Source organism: Carcharodon carcharias, chromosome 13 (genome assembly GCF_017639515.1).
Source record: "Carcharodon carcharias isolate sCarCar2 chromosome 13, sCarCar2.pri, whole genome shotgun sequence".
Lineage (NCBI taxonomy): Eukaryota > Metazoa > Chordata > Chondrichthyes > Lamniformes > Lamnidae > Carcharodon > Carcharodon carcharias.
The window spans coordinates 67511774-67533803 of NC_054479.1; positions in this window are offsets into that span (position 1 = coordinate 67511774).

Sequence of the window (22030 nt, forward strand, 5' to 3'; positions counted from 1 at the left end):
GGTAACTCTGGCGAACAGTCCGGTCCTTGTTAACAAAGGAGAACAGTCCTGTGATTGGTAACACTGGAGTTCATTCCTGTGACTGTTAACAATGGCGAACAGTTCTGTCCTTGGAAACAATGGAGAACAGTCCTGTGATTGGTAACACTAGAGAAGAGTCCTGTCCTTGGTAACACTGGAGGACAGACCTCCGATTGGTAACACTGGAGAATAGTTCGGTGATTGTTAACGCTGTTGAACAGTACAGTCCTTGGTAACACTGGGGAAACGTCCTGTGATTGGTAACACTGGAGAACAGTCCTGTGATTGGTAACAAAGGAGTACAGTCCTGTGATTGGTAACACCTGGGAACAGTCCTGAGATTGGTAACTCTGGAGAACAGTGATATGATTGGTAACACAGGAGAACAGTCCTGTGATTGGTAACACCTGGGAAAAGTCCTGCCCTTGGTAACACTGGAGAACAGTCCTGTGACTGGTAACACTGGAGAATAGTCCTGTGATTGGTAACACTGGGGAACAGTCCTGCCCTTGGTAACACTGGAGAACAGTCCTCTGATTGGTAACACTGGAGAACAGTCCTCTGATTGGTAACACTGGGGAACAGTCCTGCCCTTGGTAACAATGGAGTACAGTCCTGTGATTGGTAACACTGGGAAACCGTCCTGTGATTGGTAACACTGGGGTACAGTCCTGCCCTTGGTAACACTGGAGAACAGTCCTGTGATTGTTAACACTTGAGAACAGTCCAGTCCTTGGTAACACAGGGAAAGCGCCCTGTGATTGGTAACACTGGAGAACAGTCCTGTGATTGGTAATGCTGGAGAACAGTCCAGTCCTTGTTAACAATGGGGAACAGTCCTGTGATTGGTAACACAGGAGAACAGTCCAGTGATTGGTAACACTGGAGAAACGTCCTGTGATTGGTAACACTGGAGAACAGTAATTTGATTGGTAACAATGGAGAACCATTCTGTGATTGTTAACACTGGAGAACAGTCCTATGATTGGTAACACTGGAGAACCATCCTGACCTTGGTAACAATGGAGAAAAAGCTGTGATTGGTAACACTGGGGAACAGTCCTGCCCTTGGGACCACTGGAGAACTGTCCTGTCCTTGGTAACACTAGAGAACAGTCCTGTGATTGGTAACACTGGAGAACAGTCCTGTGATTGGAAACCTTGGAGAAAAGTCCTGTGATTGGTAACACTGGGATACCGTCCTGTGATTGTTAACAATGGGGAACAGTCCTGCCCTTGGTAACAGGGGAGAACAGTCCTGTGATTGGTAATACTGGAGAACAGTCCAGACCTGGGTAACACAGGGAAACCGTCCTGTGATTGGTAACACTGGAGAACCGTCCTGTGATTGGTAACACTGGTGAACAGTCCTGTGATTGGTAACACTGGGGAACAGTCCTGTGGTTGGTAACACTGGAGAACAGTCCTCTCCTTGGTAACACTGGGGAACAGTCCTGTCCTTGGTAACAGTGGGGAATAGTCCTGTCCTTGGTAACACTGGAGAACCATCCTGTGATTGGTAAAACTGGAGAAAAGTCCTGTGATTGGTAACACTGGAGAACAGTCCTGTCCTTGGTAACACTGGAGAACATTTCTGTGATTGGTAACACTGGAGAACCGACCTGTGATTGGTAACACTTGGGAACAGTTCTGTGATTGGTAACACTGGAGAACCGTCCTGTGATTGGTAACACTGGAGAACAGTCCTGTGATTGGTAACACTGGAGAACAGTCCTGTGATTGGTAACACTGGAGAACCATCCTGTGATTGTTGACACTGGGGAACCGTCCTGCGATTGGTAATAATGGCGAGCAGTCCTGTGATTGGTAACACTGGAGGACTGTCCTGTGATTTGTAACACTGGAGAACCGTCCTGTGATTGGCAACAGTGGAGAACAGTCCTGTGATTGGTAACACTGGGGAAAAGTCCTATCCTTGGTAACACTGGAGCACATCCTGTGATGGGTAACGCAGGAGAACAGTCCTGTGTTTGGTAATGCTGGATAACAATCCTTTCCTTGGTAACTCTGGCGAACAGTCCGGTCCTTGTTAACAAAGGAGAACAGTCTTGTGATTGGTAACACTGGAGAACATTCCTGTGACTGTTAACACTGGCGAACAGTTCTGTCGTTGGAAACAATGGAGAACAGTCCTGTGATTGGTAACACTAGAGAAGAGTCCTGTCCTTGGTAACACTGGAGGACAGACCTCCGATTGGAATCACTGGGGAACCGTCCTGTGATTGGTAACACTGGAGAACAGTCCTGTGATTGGTAACAAAGGAGTACAGTCCTGTGATTGGTAACACCTGGGAACAGTCCTGAGATTGGTAACTCTGGAGAACAGTCCTATGATTGGTAACACAGGAGAACAGTCCTGTGATTGGTAACACTGGGGAAAAGTCCTGCCCTTGGTAACACTGGAGAACAGTCCTGTGACTGGTAACACTGGAGAATATTCCTGTGATTGGTAACACTGGGGAACAGTCCTGCCCTTTGTAACACTGGAGAACAGTCCTGTGATTGGTAACACTGGAGAACAGTCCTCTGATTGGTAACACTGGGGAACAGTCCTGCCCTTGGTAACAATGGAGTACAGTCCTGTGATTGGTAACGCTGGAGAACAGTCCTGTGTTTGGTAATGCTGGAGAACAGTCCTGTGATTGGTAACACTGGAGAGCAGTCCTGTCCTTGGTAACACTGGAGAACATTCCTGAGATTGGTAACTCTGGAGAACAGTCCTATGATTGGTAACACTGGGGAAAATTCCTGCCCTTGGTAACACTGGAGAACAGTCCTGTGAATGGTAAAAATGGAGAACAGTCCTGTGATTGGTTACACTAGGGAACTGTCCTGCCCTTGGTAACACTGGAGAACAGTCCTGTGATTGGTAACACTGGGGAACAGTCCTGCCCTTGGTAACAATGTAGTACAGTCCTGTGATTGGTAACACTGGGAAACCGTCCTGTGATTGGTAACACTGGGGTACAGTCCTGCCCTTGGTAACACTGGCGAACAGTCCTGTGATTGTTAACACTTGAGAACAGTCCAGTCCTTGGTAACACAGGGAAAGCGCCCTGTGATTGGTAACACTGGAGAACAGTCCTGTGATTGGTAATGCTGGAGAACAGTCCAGTCCTTGTTAACAATGGGGAACAGTCCTGTGATTGGTAACACTGGAGAACAGTCCTGTGATTGGTAACACTGGAGAACAGTCCTGTGATTGGTAACACTGGAGAACCATCCTGTGATTGTTGACACTGGGGAACCGTCCTGCGATTGGTAATAATGGAGAGCAGTCCTGTGATTGGTAACACTGGAGGACTGTCCTGTGATTGGTAACACTGGAGAACCGTCCTGTGATTGGCAACACTGGAGAACAGTCCTGTGATTGGTAACACTGGGGAACAGTCCTATCCTTGGTAACACTGGAGCACATCCTGTGATTGGTAACGCAGGAGAACAGTCCTGTGTTTGGTAATGCTGGATAACAGTCCTTTCCTTGGTAACTCTGGCGAACAGTCCGGTCCTTGTTAACAAAGGAGAACAGTCTTGTGATTGGTAACACTGGAGAACATTCCTGTGACTGTTAACACTGGCGAACAGTTCTGTCCTTGGAAACAATGGAGAACAGTCCTGTGATTGGTAACACTAGAGAAGAGTCCTGTCCTTGGTAACACTGGAGGACAGGCCTCCGATTGGTAACACTGGAGAACAGTCCTATGATTGGTAACAAAGGAGTACAGTCCTGTGATTGGTAACACCTGGGAACAGTCCTGAGATTGGTAACTCTGGAGAACAGTCCTATGATTGGTAACACAGGAGAACAGTCCTGTGATTGGTAACACTGGGGAAAAGTCCTGCCCTTGGTAACACTGGAGAACAGTCCTGTGACTGGTAACACTGGAGAATAGTCCTGTGATTGGTAACACTGGGGAACAGTCCTGCCCTTTGTAACAGTGGAGAACAGTCCTGTGATTGGTAACACTGGAGAACAGTCCTCTGAGTGGTAACACTGGGGAACAGTCCTGCCCTTGGTAACAATGGAGTACAGTCCTGTGATTGGTAACACTGGGAAACCGTCCTGTGATTGGTAACACTGGGGTACAGTCCTGTCCTTGGTAACATTGGAGAACAGTCCTGTGATTGTTAACACTTGAGAACAGTACAGTCCTTGGTAACACAGGGAAACCGCCCTGTGATTGGTAACACTGGAGAACAGTCCTGTGATATGTAATGCTGGAGAGCAGTCCTGTGATTGGTAACACTGGGGAACCATGCTGTGATTGCTAACACTGGAGAACAGTCTTGTGATTGGTAACACTGGAGAACAGTCCTGTGATTGGTAACACTGGAGAACAGTCCTGTGATTGGTAACACTGGAGAACCATCCTGTGATTGTTGACACTGGGGAACCGTCCTGCGATTGGTAATAATGGAGAGCAGTCCTGTGATTGGTAACACTGGAGGACTGTCCTGTGATTTGTAACACTGGAGAACCGTCCTGTTATTGGCAACACTGGAGAACAGTCCTGTGATTGGTAACACTGGGGAAAAGTCCTATCCTTGGTAACACTGGAGCACATCCTGTGATGGGTAACGCAGGAGAACAGTCCTGTGTTTGGTAATGCTGGATAACAATCCTTTCCTTGGTAACTCTGGCGAACAGTCCGGTCCTTGTTAACAAAGGAGAACAGTCTTGTGATTGGTAACACTGGAGAACATTCCTGTGACTGTTAACACTGGCGAACAGTTCTGTCGTTGGAAACAATGGAGAACAGTCCTGTGATTGGTAACACTAGAGAAGAGTCCTGTCCTTGGTAACACTGGAGGACAGACCTCCGATTGGAATCACTGGGGAACCGTCCTGTGATTGGTAACACTGGAGAACAGTCCTGTGATTGGTAACAAAGGAGTACAGTCCTGTGATTGGTAACACCTGGGAACAGTCCTGAGATTGGTAACTCTGGAGAACAGTCCTATGATTGGTAACACAGGAGAACAGTCCTGTGATTGGTAACACTGGGGAAAAGTCCTGCCCTTGGTAACACTGGAGAACAGTCCTGTGACTGGTAACACTGGAGAATAGTCCTGTGATTGGTAACACTGGGGAACAGTCCTGCCCTTTGTAACACTGGAGAACAGTCCTGTGATTGGTAACACTGGAGAACAGTCCTCTGATTGGTAACGCTGGGGAACAGTCCTGCCCTTGGTAACAATGGAGTACAGTCCTGTGATTGGTAACGCTGGAGAACAGTCCTGTGTTTGGTAATGCTGGAGAACAGTCCTGTGATTGGTAACACTGGAGAACAGTCCTGTCCTTGGTAACACTGGAGAACATTCCTGAGATTGGTAACTCTGGAGAACAGTCCTATGATTGGTAACACTGGGGAAAATTCCTGCCCTTGGTAACACTGGAGAACAGTCCTGTGAATGGTAAAAATGGAGAACAGTCCTGTGATTGGTTACACTAGGGAACTGTCCTGCCCTTGGTAACACTGGAGAACAGTCCTGTGATTGGTAACACTGGGGAACAGTCCTGCCCTTGGTAACAATGTAGTACAGTCCTGTGATTGGTAACACTGGGAAACCGTCCTGTGATTGGTAACACTGGGGTACAGTCCTGCCCTTGGTAACACTGGAGAACAGTCCTGTGATTGTTAACACTTGAGAACAGTCCAGTCCTTGGTAACACAGGGAAAGCGCCCTGTGATTGATAACACTGGAGAACAGTCCTGTGATTGGTAATGCTGGAGAACAATCCAGTCCTTGTTAACAATGGGGAACAGTCCTGTGATTGGTAACACAGGAGAACAGTCCAGTGATTGGTAACACTGGAGAACAGTAATTTGATTGGTAACAATGGGGAACCATCCTGTGATTGTTAACACTGGAGAACAGTCCTGTGATTGGTAACACTGGAGAACCGTCCTGTCCTTGGTAACAATGGAGAAAATCCTGTTATTGGTAACACTGGGGAACAGTCCTGCCCTTGGGACCACTGGAGAACTGTCCTGTCCTTGGTAACACTGGAGAACAGTCCTGTGATTGGTAACACTGGAGAACAGTCCTGTGATTGGAAACCTTGGAGAAACGTCCTGTGATTGGTAACACTGGGATACCGTCCTGTGATTGGTAACAATGGGGAACAGTCCTGCCCTTGGTATCAGGGGAGAACAGTCCTGTGATTGGTAATACTGGAGAACAGTTTAGTCCTGGGTAACACAGGGAAACCGTCCTGTGATTGGTAACACTGGAGAACAGTGCTGTGATTGGTACACTGGAGAACTGTCCTGTGATTGGTAACACTGAAGAACCATCCTGTGATTGTTAACACTGGAGAACCGTCCTATCACTGGTAAAACTGGAGAACCGTTCTGTGAGTTTTAACACTGGAAAACCGTCCTGTCCTTGGTAACACTGGAGAACAGTCCTGTGATTGGTAACACTGGAGAACAGTCCTGTGATTGGTAAAACTGGAGAACAGTCCTCTCCTTGGTAACACTGGGGAACAGTCCTGTGATTGGTAACAGTGGGGAACAGTCCTGTCTTGGTAACACTGGAGAACCATCCTGTGATTGGTAAAACTGGAGAACAGTCCTGTGATTGGTAACACTGGAGAACAGTCCTATCCTTGGTAACACTGGAGAACAGTCCTGTGATTGGTAACACTGGAGCACATCCTATGATTGGTAACGCTGGAGAACAGTCCTGTGTTTGGTAATGCTGGAGAACAGTCCTTTCCTTGGTAACTCTGGCGAACAGTCCGGTCCTTGTTAACAAAGGAGAACAGTCCTGTGATTGGTAACACTGGAGAACATTCCTGTGACTGTTAACACTGGCGAACAGTTCTGTCCTTGGTAACAATGGAGAACAGTCCTGTGATTGGTAACACTGGAGAACAGTCCTCTCCTTGGTAACACTGGAGAACATTCCTGTGATTGGTAACACTGGAGAACCGACCTGTGATTGGTAATGCTTGGGAACAGTTCTGTGATTGGTAACACTGGAGAACCGTCCTGTGATTGGTAACACTGGAGACCAGTCCTGTGATTGGTAACACTGGAGAACAGTCCTGTCCTTGGTGACACTGGAGAACCGTCCTGTGATTGGTAACACTGGAGAACAGTCCTGTGATTGGTAACACTGGAGAACAGTCCAGTGATTGGTAACACTGGGGAACAGTCCTGCCCGTGGTAACGCTGGAGAACAGTCCTGTGATTGGTAACACTGGAGAACAGTCCTGTGATTGGTAATGCTGGAGAACAGTCCTGTCCTTGGTAACAACAGGGATCAGTACTGTGATTGGTAACACAGGAGAACAGTCCAGTGATTGGTAACACTGGAGACACGTCCTGTGAAAGGTAACACTGGAGAACAGTCCTGTGATTGGTAACACTGAAGAACCATCCTGTGATTGTTAACACTGGAGAACAGTCCTGTGATTGGCAACACTAGTGAACTGTCCTATGATTGTTAACACTGGAGAACAGTTCGGTGATTGGTAACACTGGAGAACCGTCCTGTCCTTGGTAACAATGGAGAAAATCCTGTGATTGGTAACACTGGGGAACAGTCCTGCCCTTGGGAACACTGGAGAACTGTCCTGTCCTTGGTAACACTGGAGAACCGTCCTGTGTTTGCTAACACTGGAGAACAGTCCTGTGATTGGTAACCCTGGAGAACCGTCCTGTGATTGGTAACACTGGAGAACAGTCCTGTGATTGGTAACCCTGGAGAACCGTCCTGTGATTGGTAACACTGGAGAACAGTCCTGTGATTTGTAACACTGGAGAACCGTCCTGTGATTGGTAACACTGGAGAATAGTCCTGTGATTGGTAACAATGGAGAACCGTCCTGTGATTGGTAACACTGGAAAACAGTACTGTGATTGGTCACACTGGAGACCAGTCCTGTGATTAGTAACACTGGAGAACAGTCCTGTGATTGGTAACACTGGAGAACCGTCCTGCGATTGGTAACACTGGAGAGCAGTCCTGCGATTGGTAACACCTGGGAACCATCCTGTCCTTGGTAACACTGGAGAACAGTCCTGTGATTGGTAACGCTGGAGAGCAGTCCTGTGATTGGTAACACTGGGGAACCATGCTGTGATTGGTAACACTGGAGAAGAGTCTTGTGATTGGTAACACTGGAGAACAGTCCTGTGATTGGCAACACTGGAAAACCATCCTGTGATTGTTGACACTGGGGAACCGTCCTGCGATTGGTAATAATGGAGAGCAGTCCTGTGATTGGTAACACTGGAGGACTGTCCTGTGATTGGTAACACTGGAGAACCGTCCTGTGATTGGTAACACTGGAGAACAGTCCTGTGATTGGTAACACTGGGGAACAGTCCTATCCTTGGTAACACTGGAGAACAGTCCTGTGATTGGTAACACTGGAGCACATCCTGTGATTGGTAACGCTGGAGAACAGTCCTGTGTTTGGTAATGCCGGAGAACAGTTCTTTCCTTGTTAACTCTGGCGAACAGTCCGGTCCTTGTTAACAAAGGAGAACAGTCCTGTGATTGGTAACACTGGAGAACATTCCTGTGACTGTTAACACTGGCGAACAGTTCTGTCCTTGGAAACAATGGAGAGCAGTCCTGTCCTTGGTAACACTGGAGAACATTCCTGTGATTGGTAACACTGGAGAACCGACCTGTGATTGGTAACACTTGGGAACAGTTCTGTGATTGGTAACACTGGAGAACCGACCTGTGATTGGTAACACTTGGGAACAGTTCTGTGATTGGTAACACTGGAGAACCGTCCTGTGATTGGTAACACTGGAGAACAGTCCTGTGATTGGTAACACTGGAGAACAGTCCTGTGATTGGTAACACTGGAGAACAGTCCTGAGATTGGTAACACTGGGGAACAGTCCTGCCCGTGGTAATGCTGGAGAACAGTCCTGTGATTGGTAACACTGGAGAACAGTCCTGTGATTGGTAATGCTGGAGAACAGTCCTGTCCTTGGTAACAACAGGGAACAGTACTGTGATTGGTAACACAGGAGAACAGACCAGTGATTGGTAACACTGAGTCATGTCCTGTGAAAGGGAACACTGGAGAACAGTCCTGTGTTTGCTAACACTGAAGAACCATCCTGTGATTGGTAACACTGGAGAACAGTCCTGTGATTGGCAACACTGGAAAACAGTCCTGTGATTGGTAACACAGGAGAGCAGTCCAGTGATTGTTAACACTGGAGAAAATTCCTGTGATTGGAAACACTGCAGAGCAGTCCTGTGATTAGTAACACTGGAGAACAGTCTTGTGATTGGTAACACTGGAGAACCATCCTGCGATTGGTAACACTGGAGAGCAGTCCTGCGATTGGTAACACCTGGGAACCGTCCTGTCCTTGGTAACACTGGAGAACAGTCCTGTGATTGGTAACGCTGGAGAGCAGTCCTGTGATTGGTAACACTGGGGAACCGTGCTGTGATTGGTAACACTGGAGAACAGTCTTGTGATTGGTAACACTGGAGAACAGTCCTGTGATTGGCAACACTGGAGAACCATCCTGTGATTGTTGACACTGGGGAACCGTCCTGCGATTGGTAATAATGGAGAGCAGTCCTGTGATTGGTAACACTGGAGGACTGTCCTGTGATTGGTAACACTGGAGAACAGTCCTGTGATTGGTAACACTGGGGAACAGTCCTATCCTTGGTAACACTGGAGAACAGTCCTGTGATTGGTAACACTGGAGCACATCCTGTGATTGGTAACGCTGGAGAACAGTCCTCTGTTTGGTAATGCTGGAGAACAGTCCTTTCCTTGGTAACTCTGGCGAACAGTCCGGTTCTTGTTAACAAAGGAGAACAGTCCTGTGATTGGTAACTTTGGAGAACATTCCTGTGACTGTTAACACTGGCGAACAGTTCTGTCCATGGAAACAATGGAGAACAGTCCTGTGATTGGTAACACTAGAGAAGAGTCCTATCCTTGGTAACACTGGAGGACAGACCTCCGATTGGTAACACTGGAGAACAGTCCAGTCCCTGGTATCACTGGGAAACCGTCCTGTGATTGGTAACACTGGAGAACAGTTCGGTGATTGTTAACGCTGTTGAACAGTACAGTCCTTGATAACACTGGGGAACCGTCCTGTGATTGGTAACACTGGAGAACAGTCCTGTGATTGGTAACAAAGGAGTACAGTCCTGTGATTGGTAACACCTGGGAACAGTCCTGAGATTGGTAACTCTGGAGAACAGTCCTATGATTGGTAACACAGGAGAACAGTCCTGTGATTGGTAACACTGGGGAAAAGTCCTGCCCTTGGTAACACTGGAGAACAGTCCTGTGACTGGTAACACTGGAGAATAGTCCTGTGATTGGTAACACTGGGGAACAGTCCTGCCCTTGGTAACAGTGGAGAACAGTCCTGTGATTGGTAACAGTGGAGAACAGTCCTCTGATTGGTAACACTGGGGAACAGTCCTGCCCTTGGTAACAATGGAGTACAGTCCTGTGAATGGTAACACTGGGAAACCGTCCTGTGATTGGTAACACTGGGGTACAGTCCTGCCCTTGGTAACACTGGAGAACAGTCCTGTGATTGTTAACACTTGAGAACAGTCCAGTCCTTGGTAACACAGGGAAAGCGCCCTGTGATTGATAACACTGGAGAACAGTCCTGTGATTGGTAATGCTGGAGAACAGTCCAGTCCTTGTTAACAATGGGGAACAGTCCTGTGATTGGTAACACAGGAGAACAGTCCAGTGATTGGTAACACTGGAGAAACGTCCTGTGATTGGTAACACTGGAGAACAGTAATTTGATTGGTAACAATGGGGAACCATCCTGTGATTGTTAACACTGGAGAACAGTCCTGTGATTGGTAACACTGGAGAACCGTCCTGTCCTTGGTAACAATGGAGAAAATCCTGTTATTGGTAACACTGGGGAACAGTCCTGCCCTTGGGACCACTGGAGATCTGTCCTGTCCTTGGTAACACTGGAGAACAGTCCTGTGATTGGTAACACTGGAGAACAGTCCTGTGATTGGTAACCCCGGAGAACCGTCCTGTGATTGGTAACACTGGAGAACAGTCCTGTGATTGGTAACACTGGAGAACCGTCCTGTGATTGGTAACACTGAAGAATAGTCCTGTGATTGGTAACAATGGAGAACCGTCCTGTGATTTGTAACACTGGAAAACAGTCCTGTGATTGGTAACACTGGAGAGCAGTCCAGTGATTGGTAACACTGGAGAAAAGTCCTGTGATTGGAAACACTGCCAAGCAGTCCTGTGATTAGTAACACTGGAGAACAGTCCTGTGATTGGTAATACTGGAGAGCAGTCCTGCGATTGGTAACACTGGAGAAAAGTCCTGTGATTGGAAACACTGCCAAGCAGTCCTGTGATTAGTAACACTGGAGAACAGTCCTGTGATTGGTAACACCTGGGAACCGTCCTGTCCTTGGTAACACTGGACAACAGTCTTGTGATTGGTAACGCTGGAGAGCAGTCCTGTGATTGGTAACACTGGAGAACAGTCTTCTCCTTGGTAACATTGGGGAACAGTCCTGTCCTTGGTAACAGTGGGGAACAGTCCTGTCTTTTTAACACTGGAGAACCATCCTGTGATTGGTAACACTGGAGAACAGTCCTGTCCTTGGTAACACTGGATAACATTCCTGTGATTGGTAACACTGGAGAACCGATCTGTGATTGGTAACACTTGGGAGCAGTTCTGTGATTGGTAACACTGGAGAACCATCCTGTGATTGGTAACACTGGAGAACAGTCCTGTGATTGGTAACACTGGAGAACAGTCCTGTGATTGGTAACAACTGGGGAACAGTCCTGCCCGTGGTAACGCTGGAGAACAGTCCTGTGATTGGTAACACTGGAGAACAGTCCTGTGATTGGTAACACTGGAGAACAGTCCTGTGATTGGTAACACTGGGGAACAGTCCTGCCCGTGGTAACGCTGGAGAACAGTCCTGTGATTGGTAACACTGGAGAACAGTCCTGTGATTGGTAATGCTGGAGAACAGTCCTGTCCTTGGTAACAACAGGGAACAGTCCAGTGATTGGTAACACTGCAGATGCGTCCTGTGAAAGGTAACACTGGAGAACAGTCCTGTGATTGGGAACAGTGATGAACCAACCTGTGATTGTTAACACTGGAGAACAGTCCTGCGATTGGCAACACTGGTGAACCGTCTTATGATTGTTAACACTGGAGAACCGTTCTCTGATTGGTAACACTGGAGAACCGTCCTGTCCTTGGTAACAATGGAGAAAATCCTGTGATTGGTAACACTGGGGAACAGTCCTGCCATTGGGAACACTGGAGAACTGTCCTGTCCTTGGTAACACTGGAGAACCGTCCTGTGTTTGCTAACACTGGAGAACAGTCCTGTGATTGGTAACCCTGGAGAACAGTTCGGTGATTGTTAACGCTGTTGAACAGTACAGTCCTTGATAACACTGGGGAACCGTCCTGTGATTGGTAACACTGGAGAACAGTCCTGTGATTGGTAACAAAGGAGTACAGTCCTGTGATTGGTAACACCTGGGAACAGTCCTGAGATTGGTAACTCTGGAGAACAGTCCTATGATTGGTAACACAGGAGAACAGTCCTGTGATTGGTAACACTGGGGAAAAGTCCTGCCCTTGGTAACACTGGAGAATAGTCCTGTGACTGGTAACACTGGAGAATAGTCCTGTGATTGGTAACACTGGGGAACAGTCCTGCCCTTGGTAACAGTGGAGAACAGTCCTGTGATTGGTAACAGTGGAGAACAGTCCTCTGATTGGTAACACTGGGGAACAGTCCTGCCCTTGGTAACAATGGAGTACAGTCCTGTGAATGGTAACACTGGGAAACCGTCCTGTGATTGGTAACACTGGGGTACAGTCCTGCCCTTGGTAACACTGGAGAACAGTCCTGTGATTGTTAACACTTGAGAACAGTCCAGTCCTTGGTAACACAGGGAAAGCGCCCTGTGATTGATAACACTGGAGAACAGTCCTGTGATTGGTAATGCTGGAGAACAGTCCAGTCCTTGTTAACAATGGGGAACAGTCCTGTGATTGGTAACACAGGAGAACAGTCCAGTGATTGGTAACACTGGAGAAACGTCCTGTGATTGGTAACACTGGAGAACAGTAATTTGATTGGTAACAATGGGGAACCATCCTGTGATTGTTAACACTGGAGAACAGTCCTGTGATTGGTAACACTGGAGAACCGTCCTGTCCTTGGTAACAATGGAGAAAATCCTGTTATTGGTAACACTGGGGAACAGTCCTGCCCTTGGGACCACTGGAGATCTGTCCTGTCCTTGGTAACACTGGAGAACAGTCCTGTGATTGGTAACACTGGAGAACAGTCCTGTGATTGGTAACCCCGGAGAACCGTCCTGTGATTGGTAACACTGGAGAACAGTCCTGTGATTGGTAACACTGGAGAACCGTCCTGTGATTGGTAACACTGAAGAATAGTCCTGTGATTGGTAACAATGGAGAACCGTCCTGTGATTTGTAACACTGGAAAACAGTCCTGTGATTGGTAACACTGGAGAGCAGTCCAGTGATTGGTAACACTGGAGAAAAGTCCTGTGATTGGAAACACTGCCAAGCAGTCCTGTGATTAGTAACACTGGAGAACAGTCCTGTGATTGGTAATACTGGAGAGCAGTCCTGCGATTGGTAACACTGGAGAAAAGTCCTGTGATTGGAAACACTGCCAAGCAGTCCTGTGATTAGTAACACTGGAGAACAGTCCTGTGATTGGTAACACCTGGGAACCGTCCTGTCCTTGGTAACACTGGACAACAGTCTTGTGATTGGTAACGCTGGAGAGCAGTCCTGTGATTGGTAACACTGGAGAACAGTCTTCTCCTTGGTAACATTGGGGAACAGTCCTGTCCTTGGTAACAGTGGGGAACAGTCCTGTCTTTTTAACACTGGAGAACCATCCTGTGATTGGTAACACTGGAGAACAGTCCTGTCCTTGGTAACACTGGATAACATTCCTGTGATTGGTAACACTGGAGAACCGATCTGTGATTGGTAACACTTGGGAGCAGTTCTGTGATTGGTAACACTGGAGAACCATCCTGTGATTGGTAACACTGGAGAACAGTCCTGTGATTGGTAACACTGGAGAACAGTCCTGTGATTGGTAACAACTGGGGAACAGTCCTGCCCGTGGTAACGCTGGAGAACAGTCCTGTGATTGGTAACACTGGAGAACAGTCCTGTGATTGGTAACACTGGAGAACAGTCCTGTGATTGGTAACACTGGGGAACAGTCCTGCCCGTGGTAACGCTGGAGAACAGTCCTGTGATTGGTAACACTGGAGAACAGTCCTGTGATTGGTAATGCTGGAGAACAGTCCTGTCCTTGGTAACAACAGGGAACAGTCCAGTGATTGGTAACACTGCAGATGCGTCCTGTGAAAGGTAACACTGGAGAACAGTCCTGTGATTGGGAACAGTGATGAACCAACCTGTGATTGTTAACACTGGAGAACAGTCCTGCGATTGGCAACACTGGTGAACCGTCTTATGATTGTTAACACTGGAGAACCGTTCTCTGATTGGTAACACTGGAGAACCGTCCTGTCCTTGGTAACAATGGAGAAAATCCTGTGATTGGTAACACTGGGGAACAGTCCTGCCATTGGGAACACTGGAGAACTGTCCTGTCCTTGGTAACACTGGAGAACCGTCCTGTGTTTGCTAACACTGGAGAACAGTCCTGTGATTGGTAACCCTGGAGAACAGTTCGGTGATTGTTAACGCTGTTGAACAGTACAGTCCTTGATAACACTGGGGAACCGTCCTGTGATTGGTAACAAAGGAGTACAGTCCTGTGATTGGTAACACCTGGGAACAGTCCTGAGATTGGTAACTCTGGAGAACAGTCCTATGATTGGTAACACAGGAGAACAGTCCTGTGATTGGTAACACTGGGGAAAAGTCCTGCCCTTGGTAACACTGGAGAACAGTCCTGTGACTGGTAACACTGGAGAATAGTCCTGTGATTGGTAACACTGGGGAACAGTCCTGCCCTTGGTAACAGTGGAGAACAGTCCTGTGATTGGTAACAGTGGAGAACAGTCCTCTGATTGGTAACACTGGGGAACAGTCCTGCCCTTGGTAACAATGGAGTACAGTCCTGTGAATGGTAACACTGGGAAACCGTCCTGTGATTGGTAACACTGGGGTACAGTCCTGCCCTTGGTAACACTGGAGAACAGTCCTGTGATTGTTAACACTTGAGAACAGTCCAGTCCTTGGTAACACAGGGAAAGCGCCCTGTGATTGATAACACTGGAGAACAGTCCTGTGATTGGTAATGCTGGAGAACAGTCCAGTCCTTGTTAACAATGGGGAACAGTCCTGTGATTGGTAACACAGGAGAACAGTCCAGTGATTGGTAACACTGGAGAAACGTCCTGTGATTGGTAACACTGGAGAACAGTAATTTGATTGGTAACAATGGGGAACCATCCTGTGATTGTTAACACTGGAGAACAGTCCTGTGATTGGTAACACTGGAGAACCGTCCTGTCCTTGGTAACAATGGAGAAAATCCTGTTATTGGTAACACTGGGGAACAGTCCTGCCCTTGGGACCACTGGAGATCTGTCCTGTCCTTGGTAACACTGGAGAACAGTCCTGTGATTGGTAACACTGGAGAACAGTCCTGTGATTGGTAACCCCGGAGAACCGTCCTGTGATTGGTAACACTGGAGAACAGTCCTGTGATTGGTAACACTGGAGAACCGTCCTGTGATTGGTAACACTGAAGAATAGTCCTGTGATTGGTAACAATGGAGAACCGTCCTGTGATTTGTAACACTGGAAAACAGTCCTGTGATTGGTAACACTGGAGAGCAGTCCAGTGATTGGTAACACTGGAGAAAAGTCCTGTGATTGGAAACACTGCCAAGCAGTCCTGTGATTAGTAACACTGGAGAACAGTCCTGTGATTGGTAATACTGGAGAGCAGTCCTGCGATTGGTAACACTGGAGAAAAGTCCTGTGATTGGAAACACTGCCAAGCAGTCCTGTGATTAGTAACACTGGAGAACAGTCCTGTGATTGGTAACACCTGGGAACCGTCCTGTCCTTGGTAACACTGGACAACAGTCTTGTGATTGGTAACGCTGGAGAGCAGTCCTGTGATTGGTAACACTGGAGAACAGTCTTCTCCTTGGTAACATTGGGGAACAGTCCTGTCCTTGGTAACAGTGGGGAACAGTCCTGTCTTTTTAACACTGGAGAACCATCCTGTGATTGGTAAAACTGGAGAACAGCCCTGTGATTGGTAACACTGGAGAACAGTCCTGTCCTTGGTAACACTGGATAACATTCCTGTGATTGGTAACACTGGAGAACCGATCTGTGATTGGTAACACTTGGGAGCAGTTCTGTGATTGGTAACACTGGAGAACCGTCCTGTGATTGGTAACACTGGAGAACAGTCCTGTGATTGGTAACACTGGAGAACAGTCCTGTGATTGGTAACAACTGGGGAACAGTCCTGCCCGTGGTAACGCTGGAGAACAGTCCTGTGATTGGTAACACTGGAGAACAGTCCTGTGATTGGTAACACTGGAGAACAGTCCTGTGATTGGTAACACTGGGGAACAGTCCTGCCCGTGGTAACGCTGGAGAACAGTCCTGTGATTGGTAACACTGGAGAACAGTCCTGTGATTGGTAATGCTGGAGAACAGTCCTGTCCTTGGTAACAACAGGGAACAGTCCAGTGATTGGTAACACTGGAGATGCGTCCTGTGAAAGGTAACACTGGAGAACAGTCCTGTGATTGGGAACAGTGATGAACCAACCTGTGATTGTTAACACTGGAGAACAGTCCTGCGATTGGCAACACTGGTGAACCGTCTTATGATTGTTAACACTGGAGAACCGTTCTCTGATTGGTAACACTGGAGAACCGTCCTGTCCTTGGTAACAATGGAGAAAATCCTGTGATTGGTAACACTGGGGAACAGTCCTGCCATTGGGAACACTGGAGAACTGTCCTGTCCTTGGTAACACTGGAGAACCGTCCTGTGTTTGCTAACACTGGAGAACAGTCCTGTGATTGGTAACCCTGGAGAACCGTCCTGTGATTTGTAACACTGGAGAACAGTCCTGTGATTGGTAACACTGGAGAACCGTCCTGTGATTGGTAACACTGGAGAATAGTCCTGTGATTGGTAACAATGGAGAACATTCCTGTGACTGTTAACACTGGCGAACAGTTCTGTCCTTGGAAACAATGGTGAACAGTCTTGTGATTGGTAAAACTAGAGAAGAGTCCTGTCCTTGGTAACACTGGAGGACAGACCTCCGATTGGTAACACTGGAGAACAGTCCAGTCCTTGGTTTCACTGGGAAACCGTCCTGTGATTGGTAACACTGGAGAACAGTTCGGTGATTGTTAACGCTGTTGAACAGTACAGTCCTTGGTAACACTGGGGAACCGTCCTGTAATTGGTAACACTGGAGAACAGTCCTGTGATTGGTAACAAAGGAGTACAGTCCTGTGATTGGTAACACCTGGGAACAGTCCTGAGATTGGTAACTCTGGAGAACAGTCCTATGATTGGTAACACAGGAGAACAGTCCTGTGATTGGTAACACTGAGGAAAAGTCCTGCCCTTGGTAACACTGGAGAACAGTCCTGTGACTGGTAACACTGGAGAATAGTCCTGTGATTGGTAACACTGGGGAACAGTCCTGCCCTTGGTAACACTGGAGAACAGTCCTGTGATTGGTAACACTGAGGAAAAGTCCTGCCCTTGGTAACACTGGAGAACAGTCCTGTGACTGGTAACACTGGAGAATAGTCCTGTGATTGGTAACACTGGGGAACAGTCCTGCCCTTGGTAACACTGGAGAACAGTCCTGTGATTGGTAACACTGGAGAACAGTCCTCTGATTGGTAACACTTGGGAACAGTCCTGCCCTTGGTAACAATGGAGTACAGTCCTGTGATTGGTAACACTGGGAAACCGTCCTGTGATTGGTAACACTGGGGTACAGTCCTGTCCTTGGTAACATTGGAGAACAGTCCTGTGATTGGTAACACTTGAGAACAGTCCAGTCCTTGGTAACAGAGGGAAAGCGCCCTGTGATTGGTAACACTGGAGAACAGTCCTGTGATATCTAATGCTGGAGAGCAGTCCTGTGATTGGTAACACTGGGGAACCGTGCTGTGATTGGTAACACTGGAGAACAGTCTTGTGATTGGTAACACTGGAGAACAGTCCTGTGATTGGTAACACTGGAGAACCATCCTGTGATTGGTGACAATGGAGAACCGTCCTGCGATTGGTAACTATGGAGAGCAGTCCTGTGATTGGTAACACTGGAGAACTGTCTTGTGATTGGTAACACTGGAGAACCGTTCCTGTGATTGGTAACACTGGAGAACAGTCCTGTGATTGGTAACACTGGAGCACAATCCTGTGATTGGTAATGCTGGAGAACAGTCCTGTGTTTGGTAATGCTGGAGAACAGTCCTGTGATTGGTAACAGTGGAGAACAGTCCTGTCCTTGGTAATACTGGAGAACATTACTGTGATTGGTAACACTGGGGAACAGTCCTGAGATTGGTAACTCTGGAGAACAGTCCTGTGAATGGTAACACTGGAGAACAGTCCTGTGATTGGTTACACTGGGGAACAGTCCTGCCCTTGGTAACACTGGAGAACAGTCCTGTGATTGGTAACACTGGGAAACCGTCCTGTGATTGGTAACACTGGGGTACAGTGCTGCCCTTGGTAACACTGGAGAACTGTCCTGTCCTTGGTAACACTGGAGAACCGTCCTGTGTTTGCTAACACTGGAGAACAGTCCTGTGATTGGTAACCCTGGAGAACAGTTCGGTGATTGTTAACGCTGTTGAACAGTACAGTCCTTGATAACACTGGGGAACCGTCCTGTGATTGGTAACACTGGAGAACAGTCCTGTGATTGGTAACAAAGGAGTACAGTCCTGTGATTGGTAACACCTGGGAACAGTCCTGAGATTGGTAACTCTGGAGAACAGTCCTATGATTGGTAACACAGGAGAACAGTCCTGTGATTGGTAACACTGGGGAAAAGTCCTGCCCTTGGTAACACTGGAGAACAGTCCTGTGACTGGTAACACTGGAGAATAGTCCTGTGATTGGTAACACTGGGGAACAGTCCTGCCCTTGGTAACAGTGGAGAACAGTCCTGTGATTGGTAACAGTGGAGAACAGTCCTCTGATTGGTAACACTGGGGAACAGTCCTGCCCTTGGTAACAATGGAGTACAGTCCTGTGAATGGTAACACTGGGAAACCGTCCTGTGATTGGTAACACTGGGGTACAGTCCTGCCCTTGGTAACACTGGAGAACAGTCCTGTGATTGTTAACACTTGAGAACAGTCCAGTCCTTGGTAACACAGGGAAAGCGCCCTGTGATTGATAACACTGGAGAACAGTCCTGTGATTGGTAATGCTGGAGAACAGTCCAGTCCTTGTTAACAATGGGGAACAGTCCTGTGATTGGTAACACAGGAGAACAGTCCAGTGATTGGTAACACTGGAGAAACGTCCTGTGATTGGTAACACTGGAGAACAGTAATTTGATTGGTAACAATGGGGAACCATCCTGTGATTGTTAACACTGGAGAACAGTCCTGTGATTGGTAACACTGGAGAACCGTCCTGTCCTTGGTAACAATGGAGAAAATCCTGTTATTGGTAACACTGGGGAACAGTCCTGCCCTTGGGACCACTGGAGATCTGTCCTGTCCTTGGTAACACTGGAGAACAGTCCTGTGATTGGTAACACTGGAGAACAGTCCTGTGATTGGTAACCCCGGAGAACCGTCCTGTGATTGGTAACACTGGAGAACAGTCCTGTGATTGGTAACACTGGAGAACCGTCCTGTGATTGGTAACACTGAAGAATAGTCCTGTGATTGGTAACAATGGAGAACCGTCCTGTGATTTGTAACACTGGAAAACAGTCCTGTGATTGGTAACACTGGAGAGCAGTCCAGTGATTGGTAACACTGGAGAAAAGTCCTGTGATTGGAAACACTGCCAAGCAGTCCTGTGATTAGTAACACTGGAGAACAGTCCTGTGATTGGTAATACTGGAGAGCAGTCCTGCGATTGGTAACACTGGAGAAAAGTCCTGTGATTGGAAACACTGCCAAGCAGTCCTGTGATTAGTAACACTGGAGAACAGTCCTGTGATTGGTAACACCTGGGAACCGTCCTGTCCTTGGTAACACTGGACAACAGTCTTGTGATTGGTAACGCTGGAGAGCAGTCCTGTGATTGGTAACACTGGAGAACAGTCTTCTCCTTGGTAACATTGGGGAACAGTCCTGTCCTTGGTAACAGTGGGGAACAGTCCTGTCTTTTTAACACTGGAGAACCATCCTGTGATTGGTAAAACTGGAGAACAGCCCTGTGATTGGTAACACTGGAGAACAGTCCTGTCCTTGGTAACACTGGATAACATTCCTGTGATTGGTAACACTGGAGAACCGATCTGTGATTGGTAACACTTGGGAGCAGTTCTGTGATTGGTAACACTGGAGAACCGTCCTGTGATTGGTAACACTGGAGAACAGTCCTGTGATTGGTAACACTGGAGAACAGTCCTGTGATTGGTAACAACTGGGGAACAGTCCTGCCCGTGGTAACGCTGGAGAACAGTCCTGTGATTGGTAACACTGGAGAACAGTCCTGTGATTGGTAACACTGGAGAACAGTCCTGTGATTGGTAACACTGGGGAACAGTCCTGCCCGTGGTAACGCTGGAGAACAGTCCTGTGATTGGTAACACTGGAGAACAGTCCTGTGATTGGTAATGCTGGAGAACAGTCCTGTCCTTGGTAACAACAGGGAACAGTCCAGTGATTGGTAACACTGGAGATGCGTCCTGTGAAAGGTAACACTGGAGAACAGTCCTGTGATTGGGAACAGTGATGAACCAACCTGTGATTGTTAACACTGGAGAACAGTCCTGCGATTGGCAACACTGGTGAACCGTCTTATGATTGTTAACACTGGAGAACCGTTCTCTGATTGGTAACACTGGAGAACCGTCCTGTCCTTGGTAACAATGGAGAAAATCCTGTGATTGGTAACACTGGGGAACAGTCCTGCCATTGGGAACACTGGAGAACTGTCCTGTCCTTGGTAACACTGGAGAACCGTCCTGTGTTTGCTAACACTGGAGAACAGTCCTGTGATTGGTAACCCTGGAGAACCGTCCTGTGATTTGTAACACTGGAGAACAGTCCTGTGATTGGTAACACTGGAGAACCGTCCTGTGATTGGTAACACTGGAGAATAGTCCTGTGATTGGTAACAATGGAGAACATTCCTGTGATTGGTAACACTGAAGAATAGTCCTGTGATTGGTAACAATGGAGAACCGTCCTGTGATTTGTAACACTGGAAAACAGTCCTGTGATTGGTAACACTGGAGAGCAGTCCAGTGATTGGTAACACTGGAGAAAAGTCCTGTGATTGGAAACACTGCCAAGCAGTCCTGTGATTAGTAACACTGGAGAACAGTCCTGTGATTGGTAATACTGGAGAGCAGTCCTGCGATTGGTAACACTGGAGAAAAGTCCTGTGATTGGAAACACTGCCAAGCAGTCCTGTGATTAGTAACACTGGAGAACAGTCCTGTGATTGGTAACACCTGGGAACCGTCCTGTCCTTGGTAACACTGGACAACAGTCTTGTGATTGGTAACGCTGGAGAGCAGTCCTGTGATTGGTAACACTGGAGAACAGTCTTCTCCTTGGTAACATTGGGGAACAGTCCTGTCCTTGGTAACAGTGGGGAACAGTCCTGTCTTTTTAACACTGGAGAACCATCCTGTGATTGGTAAAACTGGAGAACAGCCCTGTGATTGGTAACACTGGAGAACAGTCCTGTCCTTGGTAACACTGGATAACATTCCTGTGATTGGTAACACTGGAGAACCGATCTGTGATTGGTAACACTTGGGA